The 26906-nt window shown below is 43.4% G+C and overlaps 1 pseudogene; it reads right to left on the bottom strand.

Moving 5' to 3' along the window:
* Positions 1-326: 326 nt before the first annotated feature.
* On the bottom strand, positions 327-3086 carry LOC127344721 (wall-associated receptor kinase 3-like; annotated as a pseudogene).
* Positions 3087-26906: the final 23820 nt, after the last annotated feature.

Below are 26906 nucleotides of genomic sequence, written 5' to 3'. Positions count from 1 at the left end.
TTTGGACATGCTTAATAGTTCAGCGAAATTTGAGGACTACTTATTTTTTGGAGACTAATGCAATCTTATCAGCATTCATATATCTATCATTCTAATACCCGGTGAGTTGTTCACTAACATTACACTAATGAATAACTACACAAGTATACAAACAAAAAAATCTAAGATTTTTATGAACTTAATTTTCTGCAACCCCCTTGAACTTATAAGAATTTCCATCATTCTATCGCAAAAATAGAAGAGCGCGGGAACACGCGGCATCATGGTTTAGTATATTAATAAAGAGCGGCTTGATGGGATTCTACCAGACAATATGACGCTGTACAAAACATGTCGCATATCTTAAAACAGCAAAGTGCCATTGTATGCAAATAGAAATACTAACACTACATCAACTTAGTTAAACAATTCCCATTCTTGCCGACAGAGCTAACATGAGAGATTGCTGGATGGCAGTAGAATAGTACCCATGGTATTAACCTTGGCTATGTACTCGTGGTACCTAGACTCCGAAGCAGAGGCTCTTTTTCCCACACTCTTGCAGTCTAGCAAGTCTACCACAGAGCACTCTTCTTTACTCTTCGGGATCAACTACTGAGTGTTGTTTCATTAGCCTTCTCAGTGCTTCAAGTTCGACAGCAACCTCTATCATCCTTGGCCTCTCTTCACCTTTCTGCCTTAAACATCGCAAAGCCAACTGGGCAACAGTTTTAACATGTCTAGCTCCAGCTTCATCAGCTACTTCATGATCCACAATTTCCATCAACCGGTTCTCATGGAATAATATACTGAAATGCAACGCTAGGCTTCTCACCTCATCCATCTTGTCGCAAAATATTGGTTTCTCTCTTGTCAATAGCTCGATAAGTACTACGCCGAAGCTGTAAACATCGCTTCTCTCGGTCAGTTGGCTTGTTTGGAAGTACTCAGGGTCCATGTACCCCATTGTCCCCTGCACTAAGGTGGTCACATGGGTCTGGTTAAGCGGCATTGGCCTTGAAGCCCCAAAATCTGATACCTTTGCGGTGAAGCTCTCGTCAAGGAGTATATTGGAGGACTTGACATCTCTGTGAATGATTGGCGGCTTCGTAGCCATGTGCAAGTATGCAAGTGCTGTGGCAGTTTCAAATGCAATCCTCAGGCGATCCTCCCATGGCATCGGGACCGAAGTATTGTGAAGATGGTGGAAAAGGGCCCCGTTGGTGATGAACTCATACACCAACAGGGGAACTTCTGACTCTAGACAAACGCCTATTAGCTTTACCACGTTCTTGTGGTTCACTTGCGAGAGAATGAGCATCTCATTGACGAATTGCTCCACCTGGCTCTCATCAACCCGCTGCGCCTTCTTGATCGCCACGACCATTTGATCGCATAGTACGCCTTTGTAAACCGTCCCAAATCCACCTCTACCAGCTATGTTGTCATCACTGAATCTGTCGGTTGCCTTTTCAAGCTCACCAGATGTGAATATCCTTAACGGCGCCCTCTGAGAGAACATATGCTGCTTCAGGAGCATCCCACCGTTCTGCAGAAAGTACCCCTGTCTTGTCTTGGCAAGCTTTCTCTTCTTAACAAGCCAGTGGGTCCAGAATCCGAGCATCAGGAGAAAAATCATCAACGGCAGGCCTCCACCTGAAAAAACAAGGCAGTACAAACTTGGACAAATAAGTGCTTGGTTCATGCGGATTGAGCAAATCTTGTCAAAACATAAGATGGTTGGATACTACTTGCCTGCTGCAATCAGTAGCTTTGTATCTCTACTGCACCCAGTGCTCTTCTTCTTACCATCCCCCGTCATACCCATTGGGCATAAACAGTCAACACCACCAACTCTGTTGATGCACTTGTGCGAGCAGGGGTTCTTATCATCATATTTGCATTCGTCAATATCTTGTGGACAAAATTGTGAAACAAGATCACAAAGGGAAACCAGAATCAGGCATATGTACAGTTAGTGGCAACCAATGCTTAAGCATGAATTGCAAATAAACATGAATTTCTCACCTTGGCATCCGTCAAGCCCCTTCAGATAAGGATTCCCAGCAAAACCTTGAGAACAGTTGCAGCGGTATCCGGTGTTATTCGCCACGGTGTAGCATTCGGTGTTCTCCCTGCACATGTAGGTCTGCGGGGCACTGCGCGCCTCGGAGCAGCTGCCACGTCGGTTGATGGACCAGTCGAGCACCATGGGCAGGTTTGTCAGGTTTCTGTCCAAGTCGCCTCTGGAGAAGACGTAGGAACCTTGGTCGGCGATGAACGCCTTGGTGCACCAAGCGCTGGTATTGTTTCTACTGATGTTGGGTGAAGATCCGGAGGAGGACTGCATGAGCTGGCTCCGTATGCTGGTGATCTCCAAGTCCAGCACATCAAGCTCCTCGGGCACCGAAGCTTGGCAGCAGCCCACACCGGAGCACGCACCACTGGTGATGCTCACCTCGGAAGCGCAGAACGACACGCACCCTCCTCGGTAAACGTACGAGCTCATAATTGTGCCGGCGCGAAAACCCCGGCTTCGGATCATCGCCATGGAGTCACAGCCAACGACGGTGAACTTGTTGAGCGTGTGGGAGAAGGTGAAAGGCGTGCCCGCAAGGTCGAGGAAGTTTGTAGTTACGGGGCCGTTGTTCTGCTGGTGGCACTGGGAGTACACGGTGTCGCCGGTGACTCGTAAGTAGCCGTGGTCCAGTGAGATTTCCATGACTGTGTACATCTTACCTCCGAGCGACAGCATCGGCCCTGCTCGTTCACATAATATGTCGAAGCCTGGAGTTCTCACTACGCTCGAGTTGTGGGAGATGGTGAAAGGGTATGGGATGGCAACTGAGCTACCAGGGCAGTTGGAAGGATTGGATTGGGGAGAACCCGTGAAGAATAGTGAAAGCAAGCAGAGAAGAAGCAGCTGCACGAGAAATACTAAGGAGGGTGCTGCTGCACAAGGATTACCTTGCGCACCGAGCATGTTCATGCTCTTTTGATCAATTAACTGATGCAGCTCGGAGGACGGCTTCAGGGTGTTACGCATGTATGAACCTTTGGGTTGCCAGCAAGTAGTTCTCTGAGTATTTCAGAGCAACTCCAGTGAGGCAATGAAGAGACAGACGACCGACTGATGTGCAGTCGTTGCAGAGTTATAGGACTTTTCTCTCGAGGGTCGCCATTGGAAAATTGCGTTTCTGGTGCAGAATTTTCTTTCTTGCCTCGGTCAAATCGTTTGGCCGACCATGGAAAGAAATGATTCCCCAGTTGAACCACGATGCAGTTTTTTCCACAAGCATTTGGACCGTTGGACGTCCCAAAGAAAGAAAAAAAACTCTATGGGACCACAGATTCACCGGTATCGACCAACTCCAACAAATAAGGCTTTTGCTTTAGTGTCCCCCTTTGCAAACTTCAGTTCTATGTGGATCGCCAGGATCTCCCGATACCCCTTCGTGAGCTAACTTATCCCCTCAATTTTAGTTGTAGTGGGAGGAAAGGGGACACCGAAGCACACCTCAACAAATAACACATGTTGGAGAGTAAAAACGCACGGGTTAGGCCATCTGCTTTTAGATCTAAACTAGCAAGGTGACCCTTGCAAATACGAAGGCATCATTTATATTTTCTTAGAAAAATGGGCATTGTATTTGCTGTGTCGTAGGAAATTAATTCATTTATTCCGGACACATAACCTCAGATTTTTCCGAAACAGGTTATATTTTAGTGTTGCAATCGTCTAGATTTAACACGTTGACACCGATCTCGACTTAACAACATAATCGTCTAGAACATAGATTTCAAATACCCACGTGCGGTGTTTCCTTGAGTCCATAATTCATCTCAGCTTTTAGAAGTAACTCAGATGCACACGATTGATTATGGAAAAAAAAAGTAGTTTATGCATATGTGATGTATTCTTGCTAGGGAAGCTTGTGTTTTTTCAAGTTTTACCTTCTAATGTATAATCATGTGGTTTGCTCTTATTTTGTGGCATAGGTAGTATGCTTACTTTCCCGATGGACTATTTGATTCATAGGTTTTTCGTTCTTTTTGAGGATTGGAGTAGGTTTTTGTTTACCGATTTATCTTCACTACAGTTAAAAAAATTAAGTTTACATCACACTCAAACCTATCAGAATAATCTTTTGTTGGCAAGTTTGTGTTTTTAAAATTTTTCCTTATGTATAATAATCATGTGGTTTTCTCTTATTTTTGGCATGGGCAGTATGCTTGTTTTCCCTAGGGACTATTTCTTTCGTAGTGTTTTTGTTATACATTTTTTGGAGGATTGGAGTAGGTTTTTGCAATTAAGTTTATATAACACTCAATTCTATGGAAATAATGTGTTGGTACAAATTAAGCTTTAGAGAACTCTAGTCTGAATGACTACAATTTCATGTACTTTTTAATCTTGAGAATCAAAAATCTCCTAATTAACTGGCAATACGTACATATGTGTTAGAAAAAAATAAATTTTGTAAAGATTGAACTCGTCCTGGCTCATGTGCCATTAGAATATTCTTCATGCAGTTCTCTGAATGAACGTGCTCCTCATGTTGTGGGCCCAGCCTGACACGGTGAGGACTGAGAGGAAACTGTTTTTTTATGGCAAGGGAAAATGTTTTTTAGAAGAAGAACTGGCCTAAGTCCATGTAACATCATTTTGTTAGACGCTCACAAATACGCATGTATACTCACCCTATGAATATCTGCACGCACACTCTATCCCTATGAGCACCTTCGAAAAACTGAGTCCAAAAAATTTAATTTCACGGGTCTTGAGATTGACGAAGTCACCACGTACGACTCGCTCTAACAGAACGTCATCTCTCACTGAAAAATGTTTCGGCTTTATGAAACCACCAAAGTATCAAACGTGCTCTTCATGGAAAGAAGGAAGAGCGGCTGGGATTCCGGCGCGCCACTTAATTACCGTACCTGAAAATATTTCATTCGCACCACCCATTTTTACTTACGTAACATTTTTGATTTAAAATCTTAAATTTTTTAGTATATGCGGATTAATGTTGTGCCTCGAAAAACTTCCTTACATATATTCTTGTGGTGAAACGATACTTGTAAAGGAGGTGAGCCATCTATTCTTGGACTTAATTACAGAGAGGACAATTTTGCTACCTCTATTTTGTAGGTGATCCGCCGTCCATGCGAAGTTCGCAATATGCTCTACCGGGACATTTGGCAGGATCGGACTAGGACAACCGGTGCAGAATAGTGAAAACAAGCAAAGAAGAAGCAACTGCACTAGAAACGCTATGGATGGTGCTGTTGCACAAGGAGTACCTTGCGCGCTGAGCATGTCCATGCCGTTTTGATTGATCGATTACTTAATGCAGCTACGAGGATTGCTTCAGAGTGTTACGCATGTACAAACCTTTGGGTTGCTAGCAAGTAGTTCTCCAGTATTGGAGAGAAATGCTCGTTGAGGTTATGGAGAGAAAGACGACCGACTGATGTGCATTCGTTGCAGAATTTTCTTGCCTTCTTCAGTCAAATGGTTTCTGGTGCAGAGTTTTCCTGCTTCCTTCGGTCAAATCGTTTGGCCTGCCATGGAAGGAAAATTGCGTTTCGGGTGCATAGAAGAATGCGCCGGTACATGTTTTGTTGCTTCCCCAACAGGAAGCGGCTCTAAGGTACACTGGCCACAATGCTGTGTTTCCACAAAGACTTGGACGTACACTCGTCACAATGCAGTTTTTCCACAAAGACTTCGTCTTCCCGACACCCAAACTTATCCGGACCGTACAACAAGTTGATATTCGTGCTGACTCTTCTTTTCCACATACTGAGCATTTCTTTTTGCATCTTTACATTTTTCTGAAAATTAGTTTTGATTTCAAATAATGTCGTCTAAACAAATACATTTTTTAAACGAAAACCACCTTAAAGTTCTCAGATTAAACTATACATAATTAGTCCATACCATCTTTGTAGAAAAAAAATGCATGCAAAGCACGACAATAACACCATATGCATTTTGAAACACGGAACCATCATGTACAACGTGACGCGTCACCGGATGGTTCATCTTGTTATCCTTTTGCTTTCTGTAATGGGCGATTTTGTTAAATTAAATACTTCGCTTAACAGCGTTATAAATATTAGAAGTTTACACCCCATCTTTAAATAGCTAAGATGTACACATCCACAAAATAAGAAACAAAAAAAAAACTGTGTGTGTCATTCATGTAACGTCTAAGGTGTTGGAGAGCCAACGGTGGTACACTATGATGACATTCATAGTCTCCCGGCTTCTTCCTCGTGATGTCGTCGCCGTCGGCTCCTACGGCGGCAGCAAGCGTGTGGAGGAGGGTGGCGATGGATCTGGAAGACCAGATTCTCGGTGTCCTTTTGATGGAGTCCGGGCACCTCGTTCTGTCGAGGCGGGTCTCCAGCTGCTCCCCGTTCTGTTGGTTGTGCTGTTGCAGGCCTTGAAGCTGGCTCAGGCTGGTGTTCTTGGCCTGACTGCCGGTGTGGTTCGGGGCGCTGCCCCCGCCGATGTGCTTTTGGCATTCGCTAGATCCCGGCGTCCGCGTCGGGTGGAAGTTGCGGCAACTTCAACGAGGAGTTTTCCTCTAAAGTTCCTCTCCGGCGACATAGCTGTGGCTTGCGGGGGCTTCTTCTCTCCTTCCGGCGAGGACGAGGCTCCGGTGCGTGCGGCAGCGGATCGGGTTCTGCGCAGAAGATCCCAAGGATTTAGTTGTTATTTTTTGTTTTTCCAGGGTTCTTTCTGTGATGTGGGGACAGCTGTCCCATGTCTGGACTGTTCTTGTAATTTCCAGTTTCCTTACTTAATATAGTTCAGATATTTGGCTCAAAAAAAAAAAGATGATCCCCTAGTGTGTGTACTCGTGGCAGAGTTATAGGTATTTACTCTTGAGGATATTGGTACAGTAGAAAAATTGTGTTTTTAGAGCACAAGTTTCTTGTTTCATTCAGTCAATCGTTTGCCACTATCATGGAAGTAAATGATTCCCTGATCAAAATGGACACCGGGAGGTGTACGTTCTACTCAAAACACAGTTGGCTCCAAATTGATAAAACAATCAAGTGCTCGACCTAACTATTTGTGTTATGTTCTTTCCACCGCCGAAAAGTTGGTGTTTAATGGCCAAGTCAAGTCTCAACATTTTTTCGCTGAAGTTCAGTTGCGCACATGGAACTTAAAGTGTTCCTAGAGCATCTCCGACAGTAGCTCCAAATTAGGACTGCCAAACCACTAGTATCTCCGACAGTAGCCCCAAATTATGACGGCCCAACCACTAGTAGGGGCATCCTAGGAAATCAAAGGGGTATGCCTGGTGATCGGGAAGGCGATCGCATCGGTATTGGTGATTGTTGCAAGGACGATGGAGGTGGTCCGAGAGGCGGGACGACATGCATAGGGCAACTAGTGGCGGAGGTGCTAAACAAGTATGGAGAACGGGACGTCAGTGACAGAGCAACATGGGTCGATGTCTTCGCGACTGATGGCCAACCATGTGGTAGCAGGGAAGAATATGCGGTCGGGCGTGAGATATGAAAATTCTTCATGCCCTTGTACCTACCGAATGGGGTATGTAGGGTGGAGGGGCTTATATTGGAAGTTATGTGGGAAATTTGGGTGCCTGAGTAGGACCCTGTTGGAGATAAATTTAATTTTGGGCATAACACCTAAAAATAGGTAGGACTTGTTTAGAGGCCTTGCTAGAGATGCTCTTAGAGAGGTGCTTGTGTTGGAGATATGTCCAAGAGGCAATAATAAAGTGGTTATTATTATATATTTGTGTTTATGATAAATATTTCCATCCCATGCTATAATTGTATTAACTGGAAACATTAATACTTGTGTGTTATGTAAACATATAAGAGTCCCTAGTAAGCCTCTTGTTAAGCTAGCTTGTTGATTAATAGATGATCATGGTTTCCTGATCATGAACATTGGATGTTATTACTAACAAGGTTATATCATTGGGAGAATGATATAATGGACACACACCCATAGTAAGCATAGCATAAGATCAAGTCATTAAGTTCGTCTTGCTATAAGCTTTCAATACATAGTAACCTAATCCTTCGATTATGAGATTGTGTAAATCACTTACACCGGATGGATGCTTTGATTACATCAAACGTCACTTCGTAAATGGGTGGTTATAAAGATGGGATTAAGTATTCGGAAAGTATGAGTTGAAGCGCATGGATCAAGAGTGCGATTTATCCATCCTGATGACGGATAGATATACTCTGCGCCCTCTCGGTGGAATGTCATTCAATTAGCTTCCAAGCATATGTCTAGGTCACATGGGATGACATACCACGGTACGAGTAAAGAGTACTTATCGGTAACGAGGTTAAACTAGGTATAGAGATACCGATGATCGAACCTCAGATAAGTAAAGTATCGTGCGACAAAGGGAATCGGCATCATATGTTAATGGTTCATTCGATCACGAAGTCATCGTTGAATATGTGAGAGCCATTATGGATCTCCAGGTCCTGCTATTGGTTATTGATCGGAGAGGAGTCTCTATCATGTCTGCATAGTTCGCGAACCCTAGGGTGACACGTTAAGGTTCGATGTTGTTTAGTACATATGGAATATGAGATGGAGACCGAATATTGTTCGGAGTCTCGGATGGGATCCAGGATATCACGAGGAGGTCCGGAATTGTTCTGGAAGAATTATGTTGTTTTGTATTTCATAAAAGTTGTTCTGGAAATATTCTCGGAATTGGACGAAATAAAAGCAGAAGTTCTTATTTTTCTGTCACGAAGACGGAGTCCAAAGGAGAGACGGAGAAAGGCCGCGAGGGGGCGAGACCACCCCTAGGCATGGGCCCACCCCTGGACGCGCCTAGGCATGGTCTAGGCCCTCCAGGCGCCGGCCCTAGATGGGTTTTGGGAAACCCTAGTCGTACCCACCCACTATATAAAGAGGGGTGGGGTGGCCAGCCATAGCCCCTCCGGACGCAACCGTAATTTGCTACCTCTCCTCCCTCCCAGTTTCTCCTGCTCCGGCTTAGGCGAAGCCCTGCAGGAATTCTCCTCCACCACCATCACCACGCCGTCGTGCTGCTGGGATTCCGAGGGGATCTACTCCTCCGCTGCCCGCTAGAACGGGGAGAGGAAGGACTTCATCGACATCGTACGTGTGACCGAGTACGGAAGTACTGCCGGATTGCAGCACCGGAACGATCGTCTACATCAACCACGAGATCTGATCTCGTTAAGGCTTTGGATCTTCAAGGGTTATTCTCTCTTCTTTCTCGTAGCTCGGATCTCATTGATTAGATCTTGACTTTTTCATAGATTGGATCTTGGTTTTATTCGTTCTTGCGGTACAATTTTTTTTACATGCAACGAACCCTACAGTGATATCAGAACCATGTCTATGCATAGATATGTTGCACGAGTAGAATACAATGGTTTTGTGGGCGTTGATGCTCTTGTTGTCGTTTGCTTTTTGTGTACTTTGCATCTTGTGGGACGGTGGGACGAAGCGGCTCGGGCTAACCTTACATGACCGTGTTCATGATACTTGCTCCACGCTTGACATGCAACTTGCATTGCATAAGTGGCTCAGCGGGTGTCTGACTCTCTCACCATAGTTAAGATCCAATTTACAATCTGCACTTGACAACACTTGTATCAGCGTTATGGTTCTTATTCATAGGTAGATCGGATCTTACTCGAAAGCACCAAACCACGTAAAACATGCAAACACTTTTTAGAGGCATCTAACTTGTTTTTGCAGGGGCATGTGATTGTGACTATATTTGATGTATGAGATGATCATTATTGTATTATGGCAACCGGCAAGAGCCTAATGGTTGTCTTTAAATTTGTTAAGACATGCGTGTCTATTCATCATGTAATAGCTTTATTTCAAGTAGTTGTCATAATTTCTATTAGTGATGGACAACCATGAAGCGGCGCCACTGACCTTGACGCCATGCTGGTGATGATGGAGATCATGTCCGTGCTTTGGAGATGGAGATCAAAAGCACAAGAAGAAATGCCATGTCATATCACATATTATGAATTGCATGTGATGTTAATCTTTTATGCATCTTATTTTGCTTAGATCGCGACGGTAGCATTATAAGATGATCCCTCTCACTAAATATCAAGATAATAAAGTGTTCATCCTTAGTATGCACTGTTGCTAAGACTCGTTGTTTCGAAGCATCACGTGATGATTGGGTGCTATAGATTCTACGTGTGCATACAACGTGTGCAAGCCAGATTTGCACATGCGAATACTAAGGTTAAACTTGACGAGCCTAGCATGTACAGACATGGTCTCGGAACAGGGGATACCGAAAGGTAGAGCATGAATCATATGAATGATATGATGAACATGTTGAATGTTCGCCTTTGAAACTACATCTTCTCTCGTGAAGATCGAACTTGGTGTAGTGGATTTGGTTCGTGTAATCACTAAGGCAACTTGAGGGATGTTGTTTTTACTGGGAGTTCACCTAGTTAATTTAAGAATTAAAATTAAACTCATTTTATCATAAACTTAGTCTAAACTCTTTGCAGATATATTGTAGATCATGGCGGGCCTCACCATCAATTTTAATCAGTTCCTAGAGAAAGAAAATCTTAAGAGCAATGGAAGAAACTTTGCGGACGGGATACGTAATGTGAGGATTGTCCTCACTGCTGGACAACTGCTCTATGTGCTCGATGCACCGCTAGGTGCCCCACCTGCAGAAATTGCTCCCGATGATGTAAAAAATGTTTACCTCACTCGGAAGACTCATTACTCCACAGTTCAGTGTGCCCTTATGTACGGCCTAGAATCAGAGCTTCAGAAGCGCTTTGAACACCACGACCCTTGTGAGATTGTTCGTGAGCTCAAAATGATATTTGAAACTCATGCGGCCGTGGAAAGCTATGAAACCTCTGAGCAGTTCTTTGGCTGTAAGATGGAAGAGGGTAGCTCCGTTAGCGATCACGTGCTCCAGATGTCTGGGCACGCGAAGAAACTCAATGACTTTGCAATAGTGATTCCTAACTAGTTGGGTATTCATCGTGTCCTCCAATCACTGCCACCTAGTTATAAGAACTTCGTGATGAACTACAATATGCAGTGCATGAACAAGGAGTTTCCTGAACTCTTCTCCATGCTGAAAACTGTTGAAGTGGAGATAAAGAAAGAGCACCAAGTGTTGATGGTCAACAAGACCACCAGTTTCAAGAAGCAGGGCAAGCCTAAGGAGAAGGGAAATTTCAAGAAAAGCGGGGCAAGCCTAAGCAAAAGGGCAACTTCAAGAAGGGTGGCAAGAAAGTTGTTGCGCCTCCTAAGAAGCCCAAGGCTGACCCTAAGCCTGATATTGTGTGCTATTACTGCAAGGGTGATGGGCACTGGAAGCGCAATTGCCCCAAGTACCTGGCTGATCTGAAGAGCGGTCAAGTCAAGAAGAAAGGTATATTTGATATACATGTTATTGATGTCTAGCTCACTAGTAATCGTAGTTGTGCCTGGGTATTTGATACTGGTTCGGTTGCTCACATTTGTAACTCGAAATAGGACTGCGGAATAAACAAAGACTAGCGAGGGACGAGGTGACGATGCGCGTTGGGAATGGATCCAAGGTCGATGTGATCGTCGCCGGCACGCTCCCTCTACATCTACCTTCGGGATTAGTTTTAAATCTGAATAAGTGTTATTTGGTGTCTGTGTTAAGCATGAACATTATATCTGGATCTTGTTTATTGCAAGTCGGTTATTCGTTTAAGTCAGAGAATAATGGTCGTTCTATTTATATGAATAATATCTTTTATGGTCATGCATCTGAGATGAATGGTTTATTCTTATTAAATCTCGATAGTAGTGATACACATGTTCATAACATTGATGCTAAACGAATTAAATTAAATGATAATTCTACATATATGTGGCATTGTCGTCTTGGTCACATTGGAGTGAAGTGCATGAAGAAACTCCATTCCGATGGACTTCTTGAATCACTTGATAGATGCGAAGCATATCTGATGGAAAAAATGACTAACACTTCATTCTCTGTTATAATGGAGCGAGCTACAGACTTATTGGAAATAATACTTACCGATGTGTGCGGACCAATGAGTGTAGCATCGCGCGGTGGTTATCGTTATGTTCTAACCTTGATGGATGATCTGAGTAGATATGGGTATATCTACTTTATGAAACATAAGTCCGAAACTTTCGAGAAATTTAAGGAATTCCAAAGTGAAGTAGAAAATCAGCGTAACAAGAAGATTAAGTTTTTGCGTTCTGATCGCGGAGGTGAATATCTGAGTTACGAGTTTGGCATGCATTTAAAGAAATGCGGAATACTTTCACAGTTGACACCACCGGGAACACCATAGTGCAATGGTGTGTCCGAACGTCGTAATCGAACTTTATTGGATATGGTACGATCTATGATGTCTCTTACAGATTTACCGTTATCTTTTTGGAGTTATGCGTTAGAGACAGTTGCATTCACTTTAAATAGGGCACCATCTAAATCCGATGAAACGACACCGTATGAATTGTGGTTTGGAAACAAACCTAAGTTGTTGTTCCTTAAAGTTTGGGGCTGCGAAGCTTATGTAAAAAAGTTACAACCTAACAAGCTAGAACCCGAAGCGGAGAAATGCGTCTTCATAGGATACCCTAAAGAAACTATTGGGTGTACTTTCTATCACAGATCCGAAGGTAAAATCTTTGTTGCCAAGAACGGATTCTTTCTTGAAAAGGAGTTTCTCTCGAAAGAAGTGACTGGAAGAAAAGTAGAAATCGATGAGGTTACTGAACCTTCTCTTGAAAATCAGAGTAGCGCAACACCAGAAGATGTTCTTGTGCCGCCTACACCGATTAGTGAGGAAGCAAATGATAATGATCATGAAACTTCGAACGAAGTTACTACTGAACCCCGTAGGTCGACAAGGGTTCGTACCACTCCTGATTGGTCTGGCCCCGCCCTAAATGTCATGATTGTGGACAACAATGATGATGACCCTGCGACGTATGAGGAAGCAATGATGAGCCCAGATTCCAACAAATGGCAAGAGGCCATGAAATCTGAAAGGGGATCCATGTATGATAACCAAGTATGGACTTTGGTAGACTTACCTGATAGCCGCAAGGCTGTTGATATCAAATGGATGTTCAAAATAAAAACAGACGTTGATGGTAATATTATTGTTTATAAAGCTCGACTTGTCGCAAAAGGGTTCCGAAAAATTTAAGGAGTTGACTATGATGAGAGTTTCTCACCTGTAACAAAGCTGAAATCTGTGAGGATTTTGTTACCATCACTGCATTTTTCGATTATGAAATTTGGCAGATGGATGCCAAAATGGTGTTCCTTGATGGTGACATTGAGGAAGAGTTGTATATGCCACAACCCAAGGGTTTTGTCGATCCTAAAGATACAGACAAGGAATGCAAACTTCAGCGCTCCATTTATGGACTGAAGCAAGCATCCCGGAGTTGGAACCGACGTTTTTATAAGGTGATCAAAGACTTTGGATTTATACAAACTTTTGGAGAAGCTTGTGTTTACAAGAAAGTGAGTGGAACCTCTGTAGCATTCCTGGTACTATATGTGGATGACATATTATTGATTGGGAATGATATAGAACTTCTTGAAAGTGTCAAAGGCTATTTGAATAAGTGTTTTTCAATGAAGGACCTTGGCGAAGCAGTATACATTTTAGGTATCAAGATTTATAGAGATAGATCTAGACGCTTAATAGGGCTTTGATGTCTACGCACGCTTCTATTCCTGTAGACAGTGTTGGGCCTCCAAGAGCAGAGGTTTGTAGAACAGCAACAAGTTTCCCTTAAGTGAATCACCCAAGGTTTATCGAACTGAGGGAGGTAGAGGTCAGAGATATCCCTCTCAAGCAACCCTGCAATTACGATACAAGAAGTCTCTTGTGTCCCCAACACACCTAATACACTTGTCAGATGTATAGGTGCACTAGTTCGGCGAAGAGATAGTGAAATACAAGTAATATGGATGATTGTAAGTAGTAATTGCAATCTGAAATAAAGATGGCAGCAAGCAAACATGTAGCAGAACTTGTTGGAAACGGTGTTTCAATGCTTAGAAACAAGGCCTAGGGATCCTACTTTCACTAGTGGACACTCTCAACATTGCAATCATAATTGAATATAAATAAGCACTTCATCATGCTACTCTGAATTACTCTCTGGCCGGATAACGAACACTAATTCACCGTGTAGGGCTGCAAAAGCAAACCTTAAAGATGTATTCCCAAGTACTAATAAACACCCCACACCGTCACCATGAGCATTCATAGGAGGTACTATCACACCACAATTTCATAGAGACATCCAACTCAAATCATAACCCAGTGAACAAGTATTCTGTGAAATATAGCCTAAGAGACCCACACGGTGCACACACTGTCACCTTTACACACGTGGGACAAGGAGTCTCTGGAGATCACATAAGTAAAATCCACTTGAATAGCATAACGACATCTAGATTACAAAGCTCATCATATGGATCTCAATCATGTAAGGCAGCTCATGAGATCATTGTATTGAAGTACATGGGAGAGAGATTAACCACATAGCTACCGGTAAAGCCCTTAGCCTCGGGGGAGAACTACTCCCTCCTCATCATGGGAGACAGCAGCGCGGATGAAGATGGCGGTGGTGTCGATGGAGATGGCTTTCGGGGGCAATTCCCCATCCCGGCGGCGTGCCGGAACAGAGACTTCTGTCCCCCGAACTTGGCTTCGCGATGGCGGCGGCTGCGTAACTTTTCTCGTCCCGTGGCTTATCTTTTTAGGGTTTTCACATCTGGGAGACTTTATAGGCGGAAGGGCAGCCTCGGAGGGGTCCCAGGGCTCCCTCACCACATGGCGGCGCGGCCAGGGTGGGACCCGTGCCCCCCTATGGTGTGGGTCCCCCTTGGCCCCCCTCTGGCCCCTCTTCGGTGCTCTGGAACCTTCCGTGAAATATAAGATCGTGGGCATTAATTTCGTCCAATTCTGAGAATATTTCCTGTGTAAGATTTCTGAAACCAAAAACAGCAGAAAACAGGAACTGGCACTTCGGCATCTTGTTAATAGGTTAGTTCCGGAAAATGCATCAAAACGATATAAAGTATGAATAAAACATGTAGGTATTGTCATAAAACTAGCATGGAACATAAGAAATTATAGATACGTTGGAGACGTATCAAGCATCCCCAAGCTTAGTTCCTACTCGCCCTCGAGTAGGTAAACGATAACAAGGATAATTTTTGAAGTGACATGCTACCAACATGATCTTGATCAATACTATTGTAAAGCATATGAGATGAATGAAGTGATTCAAAGCAATGGTAAAGATAATGACTAAACAACTGAATCATATAGCAAAGACTTTTCATGAATAGTACTTTCAAGACAAGCATCAATAAGTCTTGTGATGAGGCGGTTCCTCGACAATGCCCACCATGAGGGGCTTGGGTTTTAGAGAAAGGCGACGACGGAAGTTCCGGGAGCGAGGCGGTACACGACGTACCCAGGTTCACGTCCCCACGGTGGAGGATCGCTACGTCCTGCTAGCAATCCACTATATGAATATATGTATACAGGGGGCCGCCATAGGCGGAGTTGTTGGATCTAGTCTAGTTCTAATCCGCGGGTTGCGGTTTCTAGGCGTGTCGCCTCTATAATTATGTTTCTGATTATGCGTGTCCCTAAGGGGTGCCCCTGCCTGGCTTTATATATCAGCCAAGCTAGGGTTTACAAGAGTCCTAGTAGGATTCATATTGGAGACTTCTTTCCTTGTAGTCCAAGTTGAGGCGCGTGCAGGTCCAGCTTGTCGAGTCCTCGTGCTGGTCCACCTTCATAGTTTGCACCGGGTATGGCAATGTCAAGTACCTGAAGGGTTATGCCCACGTCAGTAGCCCCCGAGTGTCTGGCCGAAGTGAAGCTTCGGGCAGGGACTAAAGTTGTCTTCGCCGAATGTCTTGATCATCTGTTGATTCTTGTGCTTGATGTAGAGTCGAAGTTGCTTTTGGTCGGGTGCGCGAAGCGCTCCCGATGGGAGTAGCCCCCGAGTCTATGGGCGGGTGCTTGCAGCCACGCATAGACTCAAGTTGTACTACTCGAAGATCTTGATTGTTGATGTCGAAGTCTTCAACTTTATTCTTCTTTGTTGGCGAGGTTGCCTTTTTTTATCGGGTGCGCGACTAGCGCTCCCGATGGGAGTAGCCCCCGAGCCTGTAGATAAATATGAAATAGTTATGTATAGGGTGTAAAAAATTCTAAGTCAAATACCGTACATGTCCTCGCGTTCCGAGAACATGATGCCGATAACTCTGATGATTTCACTGATAGACGATTTGGATGATATCCCAGAGGAGCCGATGATTTGGATGATGGCCCAGAGGAGCCGATGATTCGGATGATGGCCCAGAGGAGCCGATGATTCGGATGGTGGCCCAGAGGAGCCGATGATTTGGAAGATGGCCTAGAGGAGCCGATGATTCGGATGATATCCCAGAGGAGCCGGTGATTTGGATGATGGCCTAGAGGAGCCGATGATTCGGATGATATCCCAGAGGAGCTGATGCTTTGGATGATGGCCTAGAGGAGCCGATGATTCGGATGATATCCCAGAGGAGCCGATGATTTTATCGGGTGCGCGTCCAGCGCTCCCGATGGAAGTAGCCCCCGAGTCTGGGCACTGATGCTTGCAACCGTGAGTAGACTCAAGTCGAGCAACTCGATGTTTATAGTTTTCTTCAGGTGCCGTTGACACATTGTTGTATATTTCAAGGGGCAATCCTTAATGCACCTTGAGCATCGTTGATGCCATTGTTTGTAAGTTTTTCGGTAGGTACATGTATATGCACTTTTACCGTGTCAATGCCGTTGGCAAATTTTGAAGGAGCAAATCTTAATTGCCCGTTTAAGCGTATGTGTATTCGTTGGTCAGCAAATTGTTTGAGTGATCAGCTCGTGTTGCAGGTCTTGCTAAACCCGTTGTATGTGCAACTTTGCTTTCAACCGATGTATGTCTTGACAGCAGCTCCCGAATATATCGGTAGCACTAGCTCTGCCGATGACTCCGTCGCTCTTTGATACTTCCATAAGTAAAGTACCGAACATGGGTCGTTTTCGTACGTGTTTCATGATCCTTGCTATCTTCGGCACTCTGTGAGGCATCTATAGCAAAGGAAAAGAGTAAGTTCTTCGTTGTTTCATGATCCTTGCTATCTGCGGCACTCTTTGAGGCATCTATAGCGAAGGAAAAGAGCAAAGTCCCCGTTGTTTCATGATCCCTGCTATTTGCGGCACTCTTTGAGGCATCTATAGCGAAGGAAAAGAGCAAGGTCCCCGTTGTTTCATGATCCCTGCTATTTGCGGCACTCTTTGAGGCATCTATAGCAAAGGAAAAGAGCAAGGTCACCGTTGTTTCATGATCCCTGCTATCTGCGGCACTCTTTGAGGCATCTATAGCAAAGGAAAAGAGCAAGGTCCCCGTTGTTTACCATCCATTGCAGCACTCGTATTTTCAGAGGATTTTAGATGGCAATTTCAGGTATAATGAGTCTTCAAATCTTGCTTGAATTCCTGCGAACCAGAAAAATAGTCGGAGATCTTCATGTCTTCTTAAATTCCAATGCTCCCGATGGGAGTAAACGCAATAGTTTGAAAATACTCCAAGAGCTCCCGAGTAATTCCAGCGCTCCCAAAAAGAGCACATCGGGTCAATATAATACGATATTCATTGAATACTCCAGATGATGAATCCACCGACCCGAGAGTGCATCGGGAGAAAATATATCCAGAGTTGAAGAAGATAAATCCAGTAGCCCGGCTGCGGCGAGGCCAATAAGGAAGCAGGTTGCATTGCGGGCGCAGTCGAAGTAATCATCCGTCCAGAAATAGTCCATGCGGCAGGCGCAGCTGAAATAATTCCGCGGCCAGAGATAGTCCATGCGGCAGGCGCAGCCGAAATAATTCCACGACCAGATATAGTCCACGCGGCGCCTAGATGACGTGGCCGATGAAGAGGACGCGGTTGACATAGCCGATCCGCTGCGGGTGAGCATCTGAATATATCGGGTCCGTAATGTCGGGTCCGCGGCAGGCGAGCCCCCGAGTAAGAAGAGTGCGCGATGGCTGGCGTGATTGACCGAACAAAATAATTGAAGTTTTGCTTCAATCTGCAGTTATGTTACGGTGCAAAAACCTGCGCGCAAATAATAGTACGAGCCAAAGAATATTTGGCCAAATAAATTTTACGTAATTGAAAATATAGCACCTGATTTTTGTGTCGGATGGCGAGTTCGCGAGAAAGTACGGCGCAATAACAGGCGTAGATGCGACGGACGGGTAGTCGATGATGAAGGGCCGCGCCGGCAGTGTTGATGTCACGTTTTTTGCTGATTTCTTCCGTTAAATTGTGCGCAGCTGTTTAATCTGCAGCCGACCAGTACTTCCGGTTCCTACTCGAAAGTTATTCAGGTAAAGGCCCTCGTGAATACCAGCTCCTTTGTTTCCTTGAAATTCGGTCCACATCCAAGCAGTAGATTGCCTTTTCCACGTGATTGATTCCTGTCCGGAACACGGGATTTTGATCCTTGATTAGCTGCCGATTGATTCTCCCCATCCATCTAGTATGCAAGCTTGACAATTGCTGCGAGTAGTGCGCCGGCCACGTACACGTCTTTTTTCTCAACAGCTGCCGCAGCCACCATGCGGGAGATTAGATCTGATACTTTCTAATTCTTCAATCTTCTCAACGATGCTGACGACGAAGTTGATGGATCCCGCCCAGATAACAAAATCCAGCCGCCGCTTTTCCCACAGACGGCGTCAATTGACGAGGCAGTTCCTCGACAATGCCCACCATGAGGGGCTTGGGTTTTAGAGAAAGGCGACGACGGAAGTTCCGGGAGCGAGGCGGTACACGACGTACCCAGGTTCACGTCCCCACGGTGGAGGATCGCTACGTCCTGCTAGCAATCCACTATATGAATATATATATACAGGGGGCCGCCATAGGCGGAGTTGTTGGATCTAGTCTAGTTCTAATCCGCGGGTTGCGGTTTCTAGGCGTGTCGCCTCTATAATTATGTTTCTGATTATGCGTGTCCCTAAGGGGTGCCCCTGCCTGGCTTTATATATCAGCCAAGCTAGGATTTACAAGAGTCCTAGTAGGATTCATATTGGAGACTTCTTTCCTTGTAGTCCAAGTTGAGGCGCGTGCAGGTCCAGCTTGTCGAGTCCTCGTGCTGGTCCACCTTCATAGTTTGCATCGGGTATGGCAATGTCGAGTACCCGAAGGGTTATGCCCACGTCATCTTGCATAAGAGTTAACTCATAAAGCAATAGATTCAAAGTAAAAGGCATTGAAGCAACACAAAGGATGATTAAGTTTCAACAATTGCTTTCAACTTGTAACATGTATATCTCATGGATAGTTGTCAACATAAAGCAATATAACAAGTGCAATAAGTAAACATGTAAAAATCAATGCACACAGTTGACACAAGTGTTTGCTTCTAAGATAGAAAGAAGTAGGTAAACTGACTCAACATAAAGTAAAAGAAAGGCCCTTCGCAGAGGGAAGCATGGATTACTATTTTTGTGCTAGAGCTTTTATTTTGAAAACATAGAAACAATTTTGTCAACGGTAGTAATAATTCATATGTGTTATGCATAAGACATCCTATAAGTTGCAAGCCTCATGCATAGAATACCAATAGTGCTCGCACCTTGTCCTAATTAGCTTGGATTTACATGGATTATCATTGCATAACATATGTTTCAACAAAGTGTCACAAAGGGGTACCTCTATGCCGCCTGTACAAAGGTCCAAGGAGATAGATCGCATTTGATTTCTCGTTTTTGATAGATCTCAACTAAGTACATCCATACCGGGACAACATAGAAAACAGATAATGGACTCCTCTTTAATGCATAAGCATTCAACAACAGATAATATTCTCATAAGAGGTTGAGGATTAGTGTCCAAACTGAAACTTCCACCATGATTCATGGCTTTAGTTAGCGGCCCAATGTTCTTCTCTAACAATATGCATACTCAAACCATTTGATCATGATAAATCGCCCTTACTTCAGACAAGACGAACATGCATAGCAACTCACATGATATTCAACAAAGGTGTAATAGTTGATGGCGTCCCCAGAAACATGGTTACCGCTCAACAAGCAACTTATAAGAAATAAGATACATAGCAGCATATTCAATACCACAATAGTTTTTAAGCTATTTTCCCATGAGCTATGTATTGCAAAGACAAGGAATGAAATTTTAAAGGTAGCACTCAAGTAATTTACTTTGGAATGGCAGAGAAATACCATGTAGTAGGTAGGTATAGTGGACACAAATGGCATAGTTTTTGGCTCAAGGATTTGGATGCACGAGAAGTATTTCCTCTCAGTACAAGGCTTTGGGCTAGCAAGGTTGTTTGAAGCAAACACAAGTATGAACCGGTACATCAAAACTTACATAAGAACATATTGCAAGCATTATAAGACTCTACACTGTCTTCCTTGTTGTTCAAACACTTCACCAGAAAATATCTAGACTTTTAGAGAGACCAATCATGCAAACCAAATTTCAACAAGCTCTATGGTAGTTCTTCATTAATGGGTGCAAAGTACATGATGCAAGAGCTTAAACATGATCTGTTTGAGCACAACAATTACCAAATATCAAGTTATTCAAGACAATATACCAATTACCACATGAAGCATTTTCTGTTTCCAACCATATAACAATGAACGAAGCAGTTTCAACCTTCGCCATGAACATTAAAAGTAACACTAAGAACACATGTGTTCATATGCAACAGCAGAGCGTGTCTCTCTCCCACACAAGGTATGATCCAATTTATTCAGAGAACTAAGATAACAAAATGAAAATAAAAGCACACAGACGCTCCAAGTAAAGTACATAAGATGTGACGGAATAAAAATATAGTTTCACTAGAGATGACCTGATAAGTTGTCGATGAAGAAGGGGATGCCTTGGGCATCCCCAAGCTTAGATGCTTGAGTCTTCTTGAAATATGCAGGGATGAACCACGGGGGCATCCCCAAGCTTAGACTTTTCACTCTTCTTGATCATATTGTATCATCCTCCTCTCTTGATCCTTGAAAACTTTCTCCACACCAAACTCAAAACGAACTCATTAGAGGGTTAGTGCATAATCAAAAATTCACTTGTTCAGAGAGGACATAATCATTCTTAACACTTCTGGACATTGCCCAAAGCTACTGAAAGTTAATGGAACAAAGAAATCCACTCAACACAGTAAAAGAGGCAATGCAAAATAAAAGGCAGAATCTGTCAAAACAGAACAGTCTGTAAAGACGAATTTTTTAGAGGCACTTAACAGCCTCAGATGAAAAAACTCAAAACTAATGAAAGTTGCGTACATATCTGAGGATGACGCATGTAAACTGGCAGATTTTTTTGATTCTTCTACAGAGAGATCTACTCAAATTCGTGACAGGTAGAAATCTGTTTCTGCGCAGCAATCCAAATCTAGTATCAATTTTACTATTAGAGACTTTACTTGGCACAACAATGCAATAAAATAAAGATAAGGAGAGGTTGCTACAGTAGTAACAACTTGCAAGACACAACAAAACAGTAGCAAAATAAAAACATGGGTTATCTCCCAAGAAGTGCTTTCTTTATAGCCATTAAGATGGGCTCACTGATTTTAATGATGCTCACGCAAGAAATAAGAGTTGAAGTAAAAGAGAGCATCGAGAAGCAAATTCAAAACACATTTAAGCCTAACCCACTTCCTATGCATAAGAATCTTGTACACAAATAAATTCATGCAGAACAAAGTGACAAGCATAGAAAGATAAAACACGAGTAACTTCAAAATTCTCAACATAAAAAGGGGAAACTTAATATTATTAAGATGCATATAACCATGTTTCCCTCTCTCATAATAACTTTCAGTAGCATCATGAACAAACTCAACAATATAACTATCACATAAAGCATTCTTATTCACATGCATAAAAGTATCATTACTCTCCACATAAGCATAATCAATTTTATTAGTTGTAGTGGGAGCAAATTCAATAAGATAGCTATCATTATTATTCTCATCACCATAATCATCATATATAGGAGGCATATTGTAATCATAATTAATTTTCTCCTCAATAGTAGGTGGACTGAAAATATCATCATAAATTGCAGGCATGGTATAATCATAATAACCTTTATCCTCCATAGTAGGTGGCACCAAAATACCACTATCATTATAATCATCATAAATAGGAGGCAAAGTATCAGCAAAGTAAAATTTTCTCCTCAAAACTTGGGGGACTAAAAATATCATGCTCCTCAAAACCAGCTTCCCCAAGCTTAGAATTTTCCATAGCATTAGCAACAATGGTGTTCAAAGCATTCATACTAATAACATTGCCATTAGCATGCATATAAAGTTCCATAGGTTTTTTAATTCTCTCTTCAAACACCTCATGTCCTAACTCAAGATAAATACTATAAAGATCTCTAATATTTTTGTTGTTTTCCATTAAGCCTAACTAGTGAAATAAAAAACAAGAGACAAAAAGATAAAATTGCAGAATCTAAAGGAGATACCTTCGAGCACTCACACACCGGCAACAATGCTAGGAAATAGCTTAGTAGTCGGAGGATGTGAATACCTTTTACCTTACCTCCCCGGCAACGGCGCCAGAAAATAGCTTGTTGCCGTGGGAGGCAATTCTCTGTGGTGTAACTTTTCTTCAATCCCCGGCAACGGCGCCAGAAATTTAGCTTGATGTCTACGCACGCTTCTATTCCTGTAGACATTGTTGGGCCTCCAAGAGCAGAGGTTTGTAGAACAGCAGCAAGATTCCCTTAAGTGAATCACCCAAGGTTTATCGAACTCAGGGAGGTAGAGGTCAAGATATCCCTCTCAAGCAACCCTGCAATTACGATACAAGAAGTCTCTTGTGTCCCCAACACACCTAATACACTTGTCAGATGTATAGGTGCACTAGTTCGGCGAAGAGATAGTGAAATACAAGTAATATGGATGATTGTAAGTAGTAATTGCAATCTGAAATAAAGATGGCAGCAAGCAAACATGTAGCAGAACTTGTTGGAAACGGTGTTTCAATGCTTAGAAACAAGGCCTAGGGATCCTACTTTCACTAGTGGACACTCTCAACATTGTAATCATAATTGAATATAAATAAGCACTTCATCATGCTACTCTGAATTACTCTCTGGCCGGATAACGAACACTAATTCACCGTGTAGGGCTACAAAAGCAAACCTTAAAGATGTATTCCCAAGTACTAATAAACACCCCACACCGTCACCGTGAGCATTCATAGGAGGTACTAACTGTTGGAGATATGCCCAAGAGGCAATAATAAAAGTGGTTATTATATATCTTTGTGTTTATGATAAATGTTTATATACCATGCTATAATTGTATTAACCGAAACATTGATACATGTGTGTTATGTAAACAACAATGAGTCCCTAGTAAGCCTCTTAACTAGCTTGTTGATTAATAGATGATTAGAGTTTCATAATCATGAACATTGGATGTTATTAATAACAAGGTTATATCATTATTTGAATGATGTAATGGACACACCCATTTAAGCGTAGCATAAGATCACGTCATTAAGTTATTTGCTATAAGCTTTCGATACATAGTTACCTAGTCCTTTAGACCATGAGATCATGTAAATCACTTATACCGGAAAGGTACTTTGATTACATCAAACGCCACTGCGTAAATGGGTGGTTATAAAGGTGGGATTAAGTATCCGGAAAGTATGAGTTGAGGAATATGGATCAACAGTGGGATTTGTCCATCCCGATGACGGATAGATATACTCTGGGCCCTCTCGGTAGAATGTCGTCTAAATATATTGCAAGCATATGAATGGTTCATAAGAGACCACATACTACAGTACGAGTAAAGATTACTTGTCAGGAGACGAGGTTGAACAAGGTATAGAGAGATACCGATGATCAAACCTCGGACAAGTAAAATATCGCGTGAAAAAGGGAATTGGTATCGTATGTGAATGGTTCATTCGATCACTAAGTCATCGTTGAATATGTGGGAGCCATTATGGATCTCCAGATCCCGCTATTTATTATTGGTCGGAGAGAGTTCTCAACCATGTCTACATAGTTTGCGAACCGGAGGGTGACACACTTAAGGTTTGATGTCGTATTAGTAGAACTTGAATATGGAATGGAGTTCGAAGTTTTGTTCGAAGTCTCGAATGGGATCCCGGACATCACGAGGAGTTCTGGAATGGTCTGGAGAATAAGATTCATATATATAAATTCATTTTATAAGTTTGAAAATGATCCGGTGCATTTATGGAAGGTTCTAGAAGGTTCTAGAAAAGTCCGGAAGAAATCACTTTGGAAGGCGGAGTCCCGGAGGGACTCCACCATCCATGGCCGGCCAACCCTAGAGGGGTGGAGTCCCAGGTGGACTCCACCAAGGTGGCCGGCCACCCCCTCCCAAGGAAAGGTGGGAATCCCACCTCAAGTGGAAATCCCACCTTGGGTAGGTTTCATGTCATATGGAAGGTTTTGGTTTGGGGTCTTATTCGAAGACTTGTAGACCAACTCTTGGGTGTTCCACCTATATAATGAGGGACAAGGGGAGGGGGCCGGCCACCTCAAGCCATAGCCTTGGCCGCACCCCATAGTGGCCGGCCACCCCCTCTCCCAAACCCTAGCCGCCCCACCTCCTCCACCTCTCCCGCAAACGCTTAGCGAAGCTCCACCGGAGATCTCCATCGCCACCGCCACCACGCCGTCGTGCTGCCGGATTCAAGGAGGAGCTACTACTTCCGCTGCCCGCTGGAACGGGGAGAAGGACGTCGTCTTCATCAACACCGAACGTGTGACCGAGTACGGAGGTGCTGCCCGATTGTGGCACCGTCAAGATCTTCTACGCGCTTTTGAAAGCGGCAAGTGATCATCTACCGCAGCAACAAGAGCCTCATCTTGTAGGCTTTGGAAATATTCAAGGGTGAGTCTCAATCATCCCCTCGTTGCTCCCGTCTTCTAGATTGCATCTTGGCTTGGATTGCGTTCTCGCGGTAGGAATTTTTTTGTTTTCTATGCAACGAATCCCTACAGTGGTATCAGAGCCGTGTCTATGCATAGATGGTTGCACGAGTAGAACACAATGGTTTTGTGGGCGTTGATGCTTATGTTGTCTTTAGTTTGAGTACTTTGCATCTTTGTGGCATAGTGGGATGAAGCGGCTCGGGCTAACTTTACATGACCGCGTTCATGAGATTTGCTCCACACTCGACATGCAACTTGTATTGCATAAGTGGCTTTGCGGGTGTCTGTCTCTCCTACTATAGTGAAGATTCAATTTACTCTTCTATTGACAACACTAGTATCGCCGTTGTGGTTCATGTTCGTAGGTAGATTAGATCTCACTCGAAAACCCTAAACCACGTAAAATATGCAAACCAAATTAGAGAACGTCTAACTTGTTTTTGCAGGGTTTGGTGATGTGATATGGCCATAATGTGATGATGAATATGTATGAGATGATCATTATTGTATTGTGGCAACCGGCATGAGCCTTATGGTTGTCTTTAAATTTCATGTTGAGTAGTATTTCAAAGAAGTTGTAATAGTTACTACATGGGAGAACAATCATGAAGATGGCGCCATTGACCTTGACGCTACGCCGACGATGATGGAGATCATGCCCGTTGATGATGGAGATCATGTCCGTGCTTTGGAGATGAAGATCAAAGGCGCAAAGACAAAGGGGCCATATCATATCACATATGAACTGCATGTGATGTTAATCCTTTTATGCATCTTATTTTGCTTAGATCGCGACGGTAGCATTATAAGATGATCCCTCTCACTAAAATATCAAGATAATAAAGTGTTCATCCTTAGTAGCACCGTTGCCAAGACTTGTCGTTTCGAAGCATCTCGTGATGATCGGGTGTGATAGACTCAACAAGTGCATACAACGGGTGCAAGCCAGTTTTGCACATGCGGATACTAAGGTGGCCTTGACGAGCCTAGCATGTACAGACATGGTCTCGGAACACGTGATACCGAAAGGTAGAGCATGAATCATATGATTGATATGATGAACACTTTGAGTGTTCGCCATTGAAGTTACATCTTGTCTCGTGATGATCGGACTTGGTGTGGTGGATTTGGTTCGTGTGATCACTAAGACAATTAGAGGGATATTGTTTTGAGTGGGAGTTCACCTAGTTTTTTAATTTTGTTGAATTAAAATTTGAACTCAATTTGTCATAAACTTAGTCTAAACTATTGCAAATATATGTTGTAGATATGGCGTCCCCAATCAATTTTAACCAGTTCCTAGAGAAAGAAAAGCTTAAGAGCAACGGTAGCAACTTCACCGACTGGTTCCGTCATGTGAGGATCTTCCTCGCTGGCGGAAATCTGCAATATGTGCTTGATGCACCGCTAGGTGACCCTCCTGCAGAAACTGAAACCGATGAAGTAAAGAATGTTTACGAGACTCGGAAAACTCGGTACTCTCAAGTTCAGTGTGCCATCCTATGCAGTCTGGAAGCCGATCTTCAAAAACGTTTTGAGCACCACGATCCTCATGATTTGGTCAATGAGCTGAAAGCTATCTTTGAAACTCATGCGGCCGTGGAATGCTATGAAGCATCGAAACACTTCTTCAGCTGCATGATGGAAGAAGGCAGCTCCGTTAGTGAGCACATGCTCGCCATGACCGGGCATGCGAAGAAACTCAGTGACTTGGGAATAGTGATTCCTAACCGACTGGGGATTAATCGTGTCCTTCAATCACTGCCACCTAGTTACAAGAACTTTGTGATGAACTACAATATGCAGAACATGAACAAAGAGTTACCTGAACTCTTCGCCATGCTAAAGT

This window comes from Lolium perenne, chromosome 1 (assembly GCF_019359855.2).
Source record: "Lolium perenne isolate Kyuss_39 chromosome 1, Kyuss_2.0, whole genome shotgun sequence".
NCBI classification, from domain to species: domain Eukaryota; kingdom Viridiplantae; phylum Streptophyta; class Magnoliopsida; order Poales; family Poaceae; genus Lolium; species Lolium perenne.
This window is presented reverse-complemented; position numbering and strand designations above follow the sequence as displayed.